This window comes from Triticum dicoccoides, chromosome 4B, assembly GCF_002162155.2.
Source record: "Triticum dicoccoides isolate Atlit2015 ecotype Zavitan chromosome 4B, WEW_v2.0, whole genome shotgun sequence".
Classification (NCBI taxonomy): domain Eukaryota; kingdom Viridiplantae; phylum Streptophyta; class Magnoliopsida; order Poales; family Poaceae; genus Triticum; species Triticum dicoccoides.
Window position 1 is genome coordinate 384,157,078 of NC_041387.1, and position 13,975 is coordinate 384,171,052.

At 46.1% G+C, this 13,975-nt stretch overlaps 1 long non-coding RNA gene across 4 annotated transcripts; it reads right to left on the reverse strand.

Annotated features, from left to right (window-relative positions):
* Window positions 1-9,319: 9,319 nt before the first annotated feature.
* On the reverse strand, window positions 9,320-13,384 carry LOC119296228. 4 transcript variants are annotated; one of them, XR_005145027.1, is made up of 6 exons: window positions 11,447-13,384; window positions 11,287-11,373; window positions 10,769-10,874; window positions 9,943-10,010; window positions 9,723-9,822; window positions 9,320-9,597 (listed from the first exon to the last, which is right to left on the reverse strand). It is a non-coding gene; the product is annotated as an uncharacterized LOC119296228 (long non-coding RNA). The 4 variants fall into 4 exon arrangements; XR_005145025.1 differs by having other exon boundaries at window positions 10,800-10,874; window positions 11,447-13,383; XR_005145028.1 differs by lacking the exon at window positions 9,943-10,010 and having other exon boundaries at window positions 11,447-13,383.
* Window positions 13,385-13,975: the final 591 nt, after the last annotated feature.

The following is a 13,975-nucleotide window of genomic DNA, read 5'->3' on the forward strand; positions in this document are numbered from 1 at the left end:
CACTTCATTTGAACAGAAGGATTTTGCTGCTTGCGTGAAGGAGATACGTCTTGTGGCCAGCCTGATCGCCAATGAGACAGACCTCACCAAGTACCATCCGGCTTATGACGTGGGAAATCAGAGGATGCCAACCCCGTATTATAAAGTGATAGGCCTGACCCCCCCCCCCAATCCGTAAGCACACCTTTGCCCCTGAAGTTGACCCGTCCAAGCTAATTGATGCTGAAGCTGAGTTTCAAGCTTTGAATGGCATTGACTGGTCGTCATCAACCTTCCAGGACGTAGAACAAGGCCAAGAAGTGGAGAGGGTTGACCCAGAAGCATCAGGCCAGCAAGAAAATTGATCCGCCGGGCAGTTCATATTTGTAGCTTTCTGAAAAAATAGTTTAATCAATTGGACTCGGGGAGTCATGTAATAGGATAGCAATGACTTTGCTCTATCGTGCCATCGTGCACATTTTGGTGCTCAACACTGTTAAGCCGCCCTCTTATATTTACCCTTTTTACACTTATCATTTGTTTGACTTGTGCATAAGAAAATCCTTGAACTATCTTGCACACAGAAATAGATCACAAGAACCCTTGGTGGTTTACCGCAGTGCGGGTCATAATATCTCACATATAACCACTGATGTGTAAAAAATAATCATAGATAAGGCTGGTATGAATCAGAACTTGAAACATAACTATAATAACAATATCATACCTGTGATATTGAATTTGTACTGCCGGTTTATGCGACCTGCGCAGTAAGGGTGATAACCCAATCTTTAGAAGCCAAAACTTCCAAATGTTTATGATTTATCATATGCTGGTGACTTATCATCCAAAGTCGAGCCGGGTTAATCAAAACCACATATATGCTTTAGAGGTAAAAAAGGATCAAGAGAAACCCAAAAGACTGTTTCAAAAACCTTAAACCAACAAGCAGAGAAAAAACACGAGGCTTCTGATTCGAATACGATCAGTAAGCCGGACCAAAAGGGTTAACGACCATGTTCTCTTTGATGAATACACCTATGTTTGAACAGGCAGTCCCCAAGTGGTTTTTGGCATTGCGCCGATCAAGAGGGTACCGAGAGCTATGTTCTCTTTGGTGAAGACACCTATGTTTGAACAGGAAGCCCCCAAGTGACCTTAAAGATTTTTTAACGACTCTGATTCGAATACGATCAGAGTCGGACCAAAATGGGTTAAGCTATGATTCGAATACGATCCAGCCCCCAAATGATCAAGTTGTTTGAATAGCTATTGTTTGCACTCAACCCCAGTGGTCTAAATATTTAACGACTCTGATTCGAATATGATCCGGGTCGGACCAAAAGGGGTTAAGCTACGATTCGAATATGATCCAGCCCCCAAATGATCAAGAGGTTTGAACAGCTATGATTCGAATACGATCAGGAAACTGTGCCAAAGGGGTCAAGCTAGATTCGAATACGATCAGCCCCCAGTGGTCATTTATGATGACGAAGACACATGATCTTTTGAAGATAAACAATAGAGACCCCACTTTATTATAATCATCATAATATATACATCGTCAAAAATATGTACATCATAAGAGTCGGTGGCTCAAGTGTAGTAAGGCCGAAGATGAGCGATATTCCACGGCCGGTGGGTCTCCTCCTCCGACTTACGTGAGTCTTTGTGCTCTAGAACATCGATAAGGTAGTATGACCATTGTTCAAATTCTTGCTGACCACAAAGGGCCCTTCCCAAGGTGGGGACAACTTGTGCATATCAGTTTGGTCCTGGATGAGCCAGAGCACCAAGTCACCTTCTTGAAAGGTTCTGGACTTAACCCGGTGGCTATGGTAACTGCGCAGATCTTGTTGGTAAATCGCCAAACGAGCTGCTGCAAGATCGCGCTTCTCATCCAACAAGGCAAGGGCATCCTGGCGTGCTTGTTCATTATCAGCTTCAACATAAGCAGCCACACGGGACGACTCATGACGGATGTCACTAGGAAGAACCGGCTCTGCTTCATAAACTGTGAAGAAAGGCGTGTAACCCGTAGACCTATTGGAGGTAGTGTTGATACTCCATATCATAGAAGGCAACTCCTCCAGCAAAGGAACCATAAGCCGGGGCTTGATGCCTCTCAAAATTTCTTGATTGGCTCTTTCTGCTTGACCATTGGATTGAGGGTGAGCTACTGATGATACATCAAGACGAATATGCTCACGTTGACAAAACTATTTCATAGCACCTTTGGACAAGTTAGTGCCATTATCAGTTATGATACTGTGGGGAAAGCCAAAACGGAAAATCACCTTTTCAATGAATTGAACCACCGTTGCCGCGTCACACTTACTAATCGGCTCTGCTTCGACCCACTTTGTGAATTTGTCAACCGCCACCAAGAGGTGGGTCTTTTTATCCTTGGACCGTTTAAAAGGCCCAACCATGTCAAGTCCCCAGACTGCAAACGGCCAAGTAATTGGAATCATACTCAATTCTTGAGCTGGCACGTCAGCTCGCCATGAAAATTTCTGACAACCATCGCATTTCCTGACCAAATCCTCTGCATCTGCGTGAGCCATCGGCCAATAAAATCCATGACGAAAAGCTTTGGCCACAAGGGACTTTGAACCGGCATGGCGACCACAATCTCGTTCATGAATCTCACGAAGAATCTCTTGACCCTCCTTAGGAGAGACACAACGCTGAAACGCCCCGGTGACACTGCGATGGTGTAACTCGCCATTGGCAATTGTCATTGACTTAGACCGCCGGGTTATCTGCCTGGCCAAAGTTTCATCCTCAGGTAACTCGCCCCGGGTCATATAAGCCAAATATGGTACTGTCCAATCTAGAATAATGTGAAGAGCCGCCACCAATTGTGCCTCCAGGTCAGGAACGGCCAGGTCCTCCTCTGTAGGCAACTTGATAGAAGGGTTATGTAAGACATCCAAGAAGGTGTTAGGTGGCACCAGCTTACGCTGAGACACCAAACGGCTTAAGGCATCAGCCGCCTCATTTTTTCTGCGATCGATGTGTTCCACCTGATAACCCTTGAAATATCCAGCAATGGCATCCACCTCGTGGTGATAAACCGCCATAAGCGGGTCTTTGGAATCCCACTTGCCTGAAACTTGCTGAGCTACCAAGTCTGAGTCGCCGAAACATCTCACATGGCTTAAGTTCATCTCCTTAGGCATCCGAAGACCATGGAGCAAGGCTTCGTACTAAGCTGCATTGTTAGTACAGGGAAACATCAACCTTAGGACATAACAAAACTTGTCACCTCGAGGGGAAGCTAAAATGACTCCAGCCCCCGTGCCTTCCAACTGCCTGGACCCATCAAAGTGAATAGTCCAATATGTGTTATCCGGCTTCTGTTCAGGCATCTGCAACTCTGTCCAGTCGCTGATGAAATCCACCAGTGCTTGGGACTTGATGGCAGTGTGAGGCACATACTTTAAACCATGAGGCCCAAGTTCAATGGCCCACTTGGTGACTCATCCTGTGGCTTCTCTGTTTTGAATAATATCTCCTAATGGAGCAGAACTGACCACGGTGATGGGGTGACCCAGAAAATACTGCTTAAGCTTCCGGCTGGCCATGAATACCCCATAAACAAGCTTCTGCCAATGTGGATATCTCTGCTTGGACTCAATAAGAACTTCACTGATGTAATAAACCGGCTGTTGAACCAGATATTCCTTGCCAGCCTCCTTGCGCTCCACCATAATGGCCACACTGACAGCATGGGTGTTAGCAGCCACATATAACAATAACGGCTCCTTATCAATGGGAGCAGCAAGAACTGGCGGCTCAGCTAGCTGCTTCTTCAAGTCCTCAAACGTGTCGTTAGCAGCATCACTCCAGACGAAGTTATCTGTTTTCTTCATCATCTGATACAGCGGTATAGCCTTCTCTCCCAACCGGCTTATGAACCAGCTTAAAAAAGTAATACGGCCTGCCAGACGCTGAACATCATTGATACACGCCGGTTTAGCCAAGGAAATGATGACCTTAATCCTCTCCGGGTTAGCCTCAATGCCTCTGTTAGAAACCAGAAAACCCAAAAGCTTGCCTACTGGCACACCAAAAACGCACTTGGTAGGGTTAAGCATCATCTTGTAGACCTGGAGATTATCAAAGGTTTCCTTCAAGTCATCTATCAAGGTTTCCTTCTCTCTGGACTTCACCACTATGTCGTCCACATAAGCATGAACATTGCGTCCAATCTGAGTGTGAAGACAATTCTGCACACATCGCTGATAAGTCGCCTGGGCACTCTTGAGCCCAAAAGGCATAGACACATAGCAGAAGGCTCCAAAGGGAGTAATTAAAGTTGTCTTATCCTGGTCCTTAACTGCCATCTTGATCTGATGATAACCAGAATAAGCATCCAAAAAGCTCAAGCGCTCACAACCCGCCGTAGCATCAATGATTTGATCAATACGAGGAAGAGCAAAAGGATTATCCGGACAAGCCTTGTTTAAGTCCGTGTAATCCACACACATGCGCCAAGTGCCATTCTTCTTAAGCACTAGCACCGGGTTAGCCAACCACTCTGGATGAAAAACTTCAATAATGAACCCAACCGCCAAGATCCAGGCCACTTCCTCACCAATGGCCTTACGCCTCTCCTCATTGAATCACCGAAGAAACTGCTTGACTGGCTTAAATTTCAGATCAATATTGAGAGTGTGCTCAGCGAGTTCTCTTGGTACACCCGGCATGTCAGAAGGTTTCCATGCAAAGATGTCCCGGTTCTCACGGATGAACTCGATGAGCGTGCTTTCCTATTTGGGATCCAAGTTAGCACTGATATCGAATTGCTTGGGTGAGTCGCCAGGAACAAAATCAACCAGCTTGGTGTCATCAGCTGACTTAAACTTCAGCAACGGGTCATGCTCTATAGTTGGCTTTTTCAAGGACGTCATATCCGCCGGGTCAACATTGTCCTTGTAAAATTTCAACTCCTCTATTGCACAGACAGACTCAGCATAAGCAGCATCGCCTTCCTCACATTCCAGGGCTATCTTCCGACTCCCATGCACTGTGAAGGTTCCTTTATAACCCGGCATCTTGAGCTGCAGATAAACATAACACAGCCGTGCCATGAACTTGGCATAAGCCGGCCGTCCAAACAGAATGTGGTATGGGCTCCTGATTTTAACCACTTCAAATGTTAACTTCTCAGCCCTGGAATCATGCTCATCTCCAAAGGCCACTTCCAGCTCAATCTTGCCCGCCGGGTATGCCGACTTACCAGGCACCACTCCATGGAAAACAGTGTTGGACGTCTTAAGATTTTTATCAGTTAACCCCATACGACGGAAGGTCTCATAATAAAGAATATTGATGCTACTGCCTCCATCCATGAGTACCTTAGTGAATTTGTATCCACCGACTTGAGGTGCCACCACCAAAGCTAAGTGACCCGAATTGTCAACCCAGGGAGGATGATCTGCCCTACTCCACATAATGGCCTGCTCAGACCAGCGCAAATAATGAGGAACCGCCGGCTCAACAGCGTTCGCAGCCCTCTTATGAAGCTTCTGGTCCCATTTGCACAAACTGGTGGTAAACACATGATACTCTCCACTATTCAGCTGCTTTGGATTACTCTGATATCCGGATTGCTGCTGCTGCTGACCTCCCTGGCCGGATTGCTGATTGTAACCGCCCTGATGACCTTGATTAAAACCGCCCTGATTACCTTGGGGGCCCTGGAAGTTGGAACTAGAACTGCCACCTCCATAACCCGGGCCTTGGAAACTGCTGACGCCTGAGCCGCCGCTTGGTCCATGATTTCCGTCAAACGCGTTAGACTTTTTGAAAGCCTTCATAATCGTACAATCTTTCCAAAGGTGAGTGGTTGGTTTCTCCGGCGTAACATGCCTTGGACAGGGCTCATTCAGAAACTGCTCAAGAGTAGGACCTGACCCGCCGGTCCGAGGAGGCGGCCTCCCCTTACGACGTTGATTGTTACCCTGTGCATTGGTGTTAGCCACAAACTCCGAGCTACCATCGGCCTTGCGTTTACCGTCGCCCCCTTGATTCGCCGGGTTATGCTGCGGGCCCTTAGCATTGTCATTCTTCTTCCCCTTTCCTGTCTTCTCATCGCCAGACTCGGGGTCATTGGTACTATCAGAGTCAGCATATTTGACTAGAGCTGCCATCAGCTGGCCCATGTCATTACAATCACGCTTGAGCCGCCCCAGCTTCTGTTTAAGAGGCAAAAAACGGCATTTTTTCTCCAACATTAAAACTGCAGAGCCGGCGTTCATGTTATCAGATGAATATATGATAGCTTTGTCCTGGCGCACCCAATGGGTCGTGGATTCACCCTCCTCCTGCTTGTAATTAGTCAAGTCCACAATTAACATGGGCTGCTTGCATGTGTCCTTCAAGTTCTGAATGAACCGGGTCTTTAACTCTGCCCATGAACCAATGGAATTAGCTGGCAGCCCCTTTAACCAAGTACGGGCCGTTCCGTCCAACATCATGGTGAAGTACTTGGCACACGCAGCGTTGCTGACTTCCAATAACTCCATGGCCATCTCATAACTTTCAATCCACACCTCAGGGGGTAAGTCGGCTGTGTAATTCGGCACCTTTTGAGGTCCTTTGAAATCCTTGGGCAAACGCTCATTACGCAGAGCCGGCACCAAACAGGGCACCCTTGTAGATCTTGAGGTCACGCCTGCCTCCACCGAGGTCGTTGGATAAATCGGAAGGGGCTGGTAAGCCGCCTGCTCGGCTTATTGATGCACTCTATCCTGAACAACCAAATTAGGAATTCCATCACACGTCGGGTCATACCCATGCGGCTGGTCTCGGCGCTTGGCGTTGCCCGAAACGGCTGGTGAGTCCATGTGCCGGCTATAGCTCTGGCTCCGGCTTGGGCGAGGGGTCGAGTGGATCCTATCTCGGCTGTAAGAATATGCCTCCTGCTGCGCCAAGGCTGTCTGAAGAAGCTCTCTAACCCTTCGTGTTTTAACTGCCGTCGAAGAGTCGCCATCCAGCGGGAGAGCCGCCAATCATGCCGTCGCAACGATCATGTTCTCCAAAGGATTGGACTAATGACCCAGTGGTGTTGGTACATGGTGAGGTGGAGCAGTATTCAGACGAGGGGGTTCCGTCACACGCGGTTGAACCGGCGTCCCAACCCCGGGCGCCGTAGCCCGGTTTATCTCCGGCGGGTTACTGGGCCCTGCGCCGGGTGTGCAAAAGAGGTTTCTAGGCTCATAAACCGTAGGCAGACGGGGTTGGTGCCTTCCCCTCATGATCTCATTTGATGCATTCTGATCCATCATAAGCTGGAAAGCCTCCGACTAAATCCGTTGGGCTTGAGCATCCAAATCCGCTCGTTCCGCGGCCATCCTGACGTCCTCTGCCAGGTCTTCTTTGGCTTGTGCTACCTCCTCATGTAACTGCGCCACTTCCGCATCATGTTGAGCTTGATTTGCCGGGTTGATCACGGCCGTTAACAGAGCTGTTAACTTGTCCATTAAAGCCATCAGAACCTAAGCCGATGGGCCCCGCCAGCCTCGCCTCCGGCTAGATCCGGGCCGGCGCCGCCCGGATCCGCCTCGCCCCGGCCTCCTCCGCCCGTCCCAGACCCATTTTCGGCCTCCCCTGCTCCTCCTCGTCGTTGCACCGTCGCTGGAGTTCGCCGGAACTCTCGCTGGAGTTTGCCTGGACCAGATCCACCACCACACCGATCCAAACGGCTCGCCTGCACCTCTCTGTCCCGGAACTTCTCCATCCCGTTTCGCGCTGGTATAATTTTGCCCCCAAGTCCCTGAAAACCCATATCATGTGTGCATCTTCATCATGGTGTAACTTTGTGCATGTGGCTCCATTTTGTGTGTATGATATGTCAAAATGTTCATCACTTGATGCTCTACGTGATGGTGTAGTTTGTATTCATATTCCTGTTCATATTGACGCCTTAATATTCATCGCAAAACTGCTAATTGATATAAACTGCTGAAACTGCTGCTTGTTAACATCATATAGGTGTCTTGTGACTACTATAACTTTGTCTTTGTTGAACCTATGATGATGGTCTTGATATGCACATGTTCTTCCCTTCATGCTCTACATGTTGCCATGCTTTGCATTCATGTTAGGGTGCATCTTGACACCTTAATCCCTGTTGCAAAAGTGCATGTTGCTGTTAACTGCTGAAAACTGCTGTAACTTGCCTATTTGTCATTTTTTATATCTTTTTGTGTGATTCTCTTTTGAGCACAATGTCTAGATGTTTTAGGAGCATAATTATGCCATATTTAAAGGGGTGCAATCCATGTATTTTTATATGCCCTGTAGTGAGTGCATCAAGCTCGTGAAGTGGGCTACTTGCTGTTAATGTTCTGTCTTTGTTGAATCTGTCTTATCATGTTGCCATGTTTTCTTGATGCTACCAATTAATCCATGCATAATCTAGAGATTCTTAGTTGACATGTTTTGATTTATATGTTATTAGTTGACCCGTTGCGCCAAATGGCGCAGAGACCCGCCAAAGACATGTTGTCAATGAAAATAGTTTCATTTTGCAAAAACATATTCAATACTGGTCGTAGAAAGCACATGTGCTAGATCATGCTATATTGATAATATGTTTATCACCCCAAGAAATCTGAGTGTGAAAAACAAACCATATTTGTATAACATGTATAGACAGTTAAGGAAGTTTCTTAGCTGAAAATATGGTTATCGCGCTGAGAAATCTGAGTTTGAAAAGAAAAATGTATATAAGAACATTAAATGGCAGAATGACCCAGTGGCAACATGTAGTGCTAAATGTTAACTACAAATTCGTAGGTTGTCCGTTTGGGCATCTTTCTCGTTTTTCTAAATTTTGAAATTGCAATATGCTGGTATGCTTTCCTCTGCCTCATCAATCCCCACAATCGGGATGTGCGGAGGCAGCACTATGCATGAGAAGGGCTTCCAAGTGGCGCGCTCTCTGGATGACCCATTGTGCCAAATGGCGCAAAGGCCCATTTAAAATCATGAACACTTTGAAAATATTTGCATTTGTTAATAACTATACGCTTGAGCAATCACATAGGACACAAATTGTAACCACTTTTATAAAAAAGAATAGACTTGTCTTTCAAAATATATACTTGAGCATGCATAATTTGTTATGTTATTCAGGAACACAGAGGCATAAGTTTTAAAAAAATTCAAACAAAGAATCAAATGTAAATAGTTGCTTAATGTAATCATGCAACAAATTAGAACATGGTGGGTCAAATAACTAAGCCTGCAATTAGAAAGTCCAAATAGCTTATGCTAAAAAGAAGGTAAACATAGGCAACACAGTAAAAAAGAAGGTAAACATAGGTGACACAATAAAGCTTGGTTTGATGAACTCTATTGCACACTTTGTGGTGTTTGATTAATAAAGCTACCCCTCAAAAAAAGTGACACAATAAAATGTACTTAATACACGATGAACATTTCTTAGAAATAGTGGTCAATTACATCATATAATTTGGTTCTATACAAAAGAAAGTTTCCTATTTTGTGTATATATATCCTAAACACCACCCCTTGCGATGAACTCTTTGTCTTTGTCCACAAATTTGGTTATTCACCATCCAGCATGTCAGTTGCAGTCTCCTGAAGCATAGGAACAACATAAGTTAAAACAATATGGTCAAACATACACTAAGAATATACTCATGGGCATTATCGACAGATTAAACCAAAGTTATAGTGCAACAGGTTCTCTGTAAAGAATTAACCTGAGAAGGTCGTTCTTCAAGCTGACTCCTAGGTCCTAGCAGAAGATGATGCATCTAAGCGAAGCTGCCTGGAGATTTCTTATATGTCCCTTGCTCTCTACTGCAACAGATAGTTGGAATAGCATACAAGATAAGTGTGAGGTACTGACAGAAGCTCGCTCTCAAAAGGCACATTCAGTATGTGTATGTAATGATATAGAGGCGTTATTAATTAAGTAACCTGAATAAGTTGTTGCATATTTCTTCTAGGGACAACTGTTTACATATTTCTTCTATATCCGTTGCTCTCTGATGTAACGATTAAAATGGCAAACAAAGTAATTCTTAGGCATTGATATTACTGACTTGTTCGCAGGCGTATACTGAAATCGAGAGCATAAAGGTAATATATTATAGCATATATCTGTACTGTAAGTAACAAAAGAGTAGTCTCTTTCCTTTTTTCAACATAACAGTCTACTTATCTGATGCACTTGGACTAACAGGAACATAAGAAAACACCAATGACTAATCATTTGGAAGGCAGCATGGCTGAGTCCTACACATGGCTAGTTAAGCCCTCTTGCCAAGCTGGAAAGTTTCTTACAAATGCAGAAATATCCATAAGATTGCATCTCTCCTGTTCTACTCAAATAATATTTTGTATATATCAGAGGTTTCAAAAGCTAGGTACCAGTTAACTCCTATTGTGTTTGTTTGTATATATATCATTGGTCTGTTTTATTCTAGAGCCTTACTAACCAAATAAAGATCAAAATCCTGAAGTAAATTCTATGCCTAGAAACCAAATAAGAACTACACTGAAAATATTTATGAATTACTACAACTGTTCAGACCATCTTAGACTACTTTAGTATGAGACTGTAATCAAGAATAATGAATGTAGATGATCTGATATCGTGTTCGAACAATAAAATAAATAAGGACAGACAAGCAATGGATTTGACCAACAAAACCAAATACTTCTAGATCTGTACGAACTTCTAAAGAATTGATCAAATCTTAAAAGTTGGAAAGGCTAAGCAGATAGAGTAATGATATGTTACAGGAATAAGCACGCATGTCCGCTGATCATACATAGTAGCTGATTAGCGATGATGCACTCAATGCGAACCGGTGTTTCCATGCCTATCAGGATAAAGGTATTCTTTTCTGCAAGGATAAACATGGAAGTGGAGTGATCAAGCACACCGAAAAGAGTTTTCATGAATTAAAAATAATAAACAGAATATGGAAATAAGTGTTTTGAAACATAGAATTTTGGAGCTGCACAAAAGATGCAGCTGAAGAGGAGGACACCCCTAAATGAAAACATCGAGCTAAAAAATTAAGCTAGCAAACCAATCTGACCTATTATATATCCCACATGGTCAGTAGCACCTACATATTGAAGCAACAAAATTGACCAAAAAATCCCCATATATGAACATCACAATCTGTGGTCTTTAACTAAACACAAATTAAACCTAAAAGAAGAAGTCAAATGATAAATCTTCTACAACATTAACACATGGGTGATAACATCAAGAAAACAATGATTGTGTTCACACGAGAGAAATATCACCTTGTTCTTCTTCACCAAATTCTTCTGCTGGATTATTGCTCCTATTATTTCTCAGGTTGGCCGACATCGAATCAGCGGATGGAGCGCCTAACAGAGCAGGGAAAATCTTTAGGTCTAGTAAAACATTAGCCAAGCGAGTACACAAATTCTTGTCCATTACCTTGAGGAATACGAGATCCAAAAATAATACACTGCCGTAAGGTGACCATTATGACAATGTCCATGGACCTGCAAGCACCATTGAGCACAATCACAGAAAAAAAAATTAAAAAAAATAGAAGGAGCAGGGGGGAGGTGAAGCGAGGAGCAGGAAGAAGGAGCTCATGTGGGAAATTGCAACAAGGGAAGAGGTCGTTCGACGACACATCCTCCATCCAATACATACAGAACAATAGGACATCATCACAATAACCTTTTAATCTAAGAGAATAAATGAATAATACTAAAGAAATGAATGGAAGGAGAACAGAACTATAAAGCTTTTATTAATCAATGAGTAGCCTGGTTCACTTCCCAAATATAAATATGCAGCATTTTGTTACACTTGATTACTGATTCGTCAAGGAGTTATTGTACCTTGACACCTATTTCCCCAAACTGTATGTACCCATCGCTCGCAAAAGAAACCAATTTAAACCCTTTTCGAAAAATTTGTACTGTCGTAAGGTTGAAAAAAATGCATGTGTTATCCTGTAAGCACTTGAATTGGAAGGCAAAATGAAAGACAATTCAGTAGTGGATAATCTTACCTAGACATTTGTTGCATTTATCTATTCTTAAAAAAATGATGATAAAATTAAATGAATCTTTAGTGTTGGAGCTGATTATCGGTACTTGCTGTCTAAAAGCAGTACACACGCATTGCAGCGACAAAGTTGTTTCGGTTCTCAACCATTCTAGGTAACTCAGATCCACACATGAAATCTATAGCACACATCCTTCCCACACGCAAACACGAAATATAAGCAGCACGAGGCAAATCAAAACACGACGGGCTGCTAATTCTGAAACAATAAAATGAGCAGTGAACCAACCACCATGACAGTAAGTAGGAAAGAGCAAACCTTGAGCAGGCTAAAAAAGAAACAACATCGTTGGTTTACTGTTTCTTTTCCTCTGGATTCCTACCAGTGCCTAGCGTCAGTGTTATTTAGAAGGAATCACGGCTCGAGGCAGGCGACAATAAGGCAAATCGAACTGCGCAGGACCAAAACAAACTGAAGCATGCGGAATTAGAAAGGTGAGTAAAGAACAGAGCGGAAGAAGAGGAGAAGAAGAGCACGACAAATCTTAGCCAGCGGCACCCAAGGAGCAAAGGAGACCCATGCGTACGACGAGCGCACTTGGCGGCGAACACGATCTTGGCCGTGTCGCCCGCGCGCAGGTGCTCCAGGCCCGACTTGAGCAGCTAGACGAAGAGGTCGGCGACGCCGTCGTAGAGGTTGCGGAAGGCCTCGTCAGAGTCGTAGCGCGCAAGCACGTCCTGCGCGTGCTCCGCCTCCTTCTCGCACCGGGCCTTGGCGGCCTCCGCCGCCGCGGCGGCAAGGCCGTCGACGCCGCGCCGCTTGCCGCTTGCCGCTCTTGCCCCCAGGGCCGCCGCGGTGATATCGTCCTGGTCCTTGCGCTCATCGCGGGGGTCACGGAGGAAACGATAGAGGATCTCGGGAAGGTCCTTGAGGAAGCCGAACCTGGCGAAGTCGGCGAGGTTGGTGGCGAGCGTGTGCGGGTGGATGGCGTGCATCCAGAGAGCGGTGACGTAGAAGCCCTTCCTCTCCCCTTTCCTCTCTCTCACTCTCTCTCTCTCTCTCCCTCATCTTCTTCCTTATCTCTCCCTCTCATCCTCTCCCTCTCTCTCCCGCAGATCTAATCGAGCGCCGCCCCCACCGCCACCCTTTGCCTGTAGGTCGCCGTGGCCGCCAGGGATGCTCGCCTCCATGCCCGCACCTCGGTCCCACGGGATCCAAGATGAGGAGGTTTGGGCGCCATTGACGCGGGAGGATGCATGAGCATGGAGGCGGCTAGGTCGATGGAGACGCGGGAGGTGGGCTCGCAAGATATTTTGCCAGTCCATCTCCTCTCTCCAACCGCAGACGGAGGTGAGGCACGCAGGACGCACACACGATGCATTAGTCAGCAGGGGTCCACGCAAACATGCCCCAGCCAACCCGGCGCAGTCCGCACAACCAACCACCATGACGCAGTCCGCGCAGCTGACGAGCGGGACCAGCAGCAGGACCGGCCCACCTGTCATCGCGATAGGAGAGACGCACACATGCACCGGCCAAGCCCTGCCCAGCTGCTCCCATAACGCACGACGCGGGTGAAGCGGATAAGGCAAGCAGCGTGCGTGCGAGCGGCGGCTCCCAGGCACGTTTGACCTGAGAGAAGCACCATGGGACGTGCAACCAGTTCAACCGACGAGCGGGGCCAGCAGCAGCACAGGTCCACCCGTCATCGGTCCAGCGCAGGTGCGGGCGGCAAAACCAGGTATATATGCATCATCCGAGCAGCGCGTAACCCGCACAGCGCCCACGACGCTGCCTTCGCGCACACGCGGCGCGGCAGGAGAGGCTGCCCCGCGCACCGAAGAAACCGGCACCCAGCCAATCAAACCGAGCACGAGCCCACAAGTCATCCCTCACCCAGGATCTACCGCCGGTCAAAATGCAGACGTCAATTCCCAGCGAAG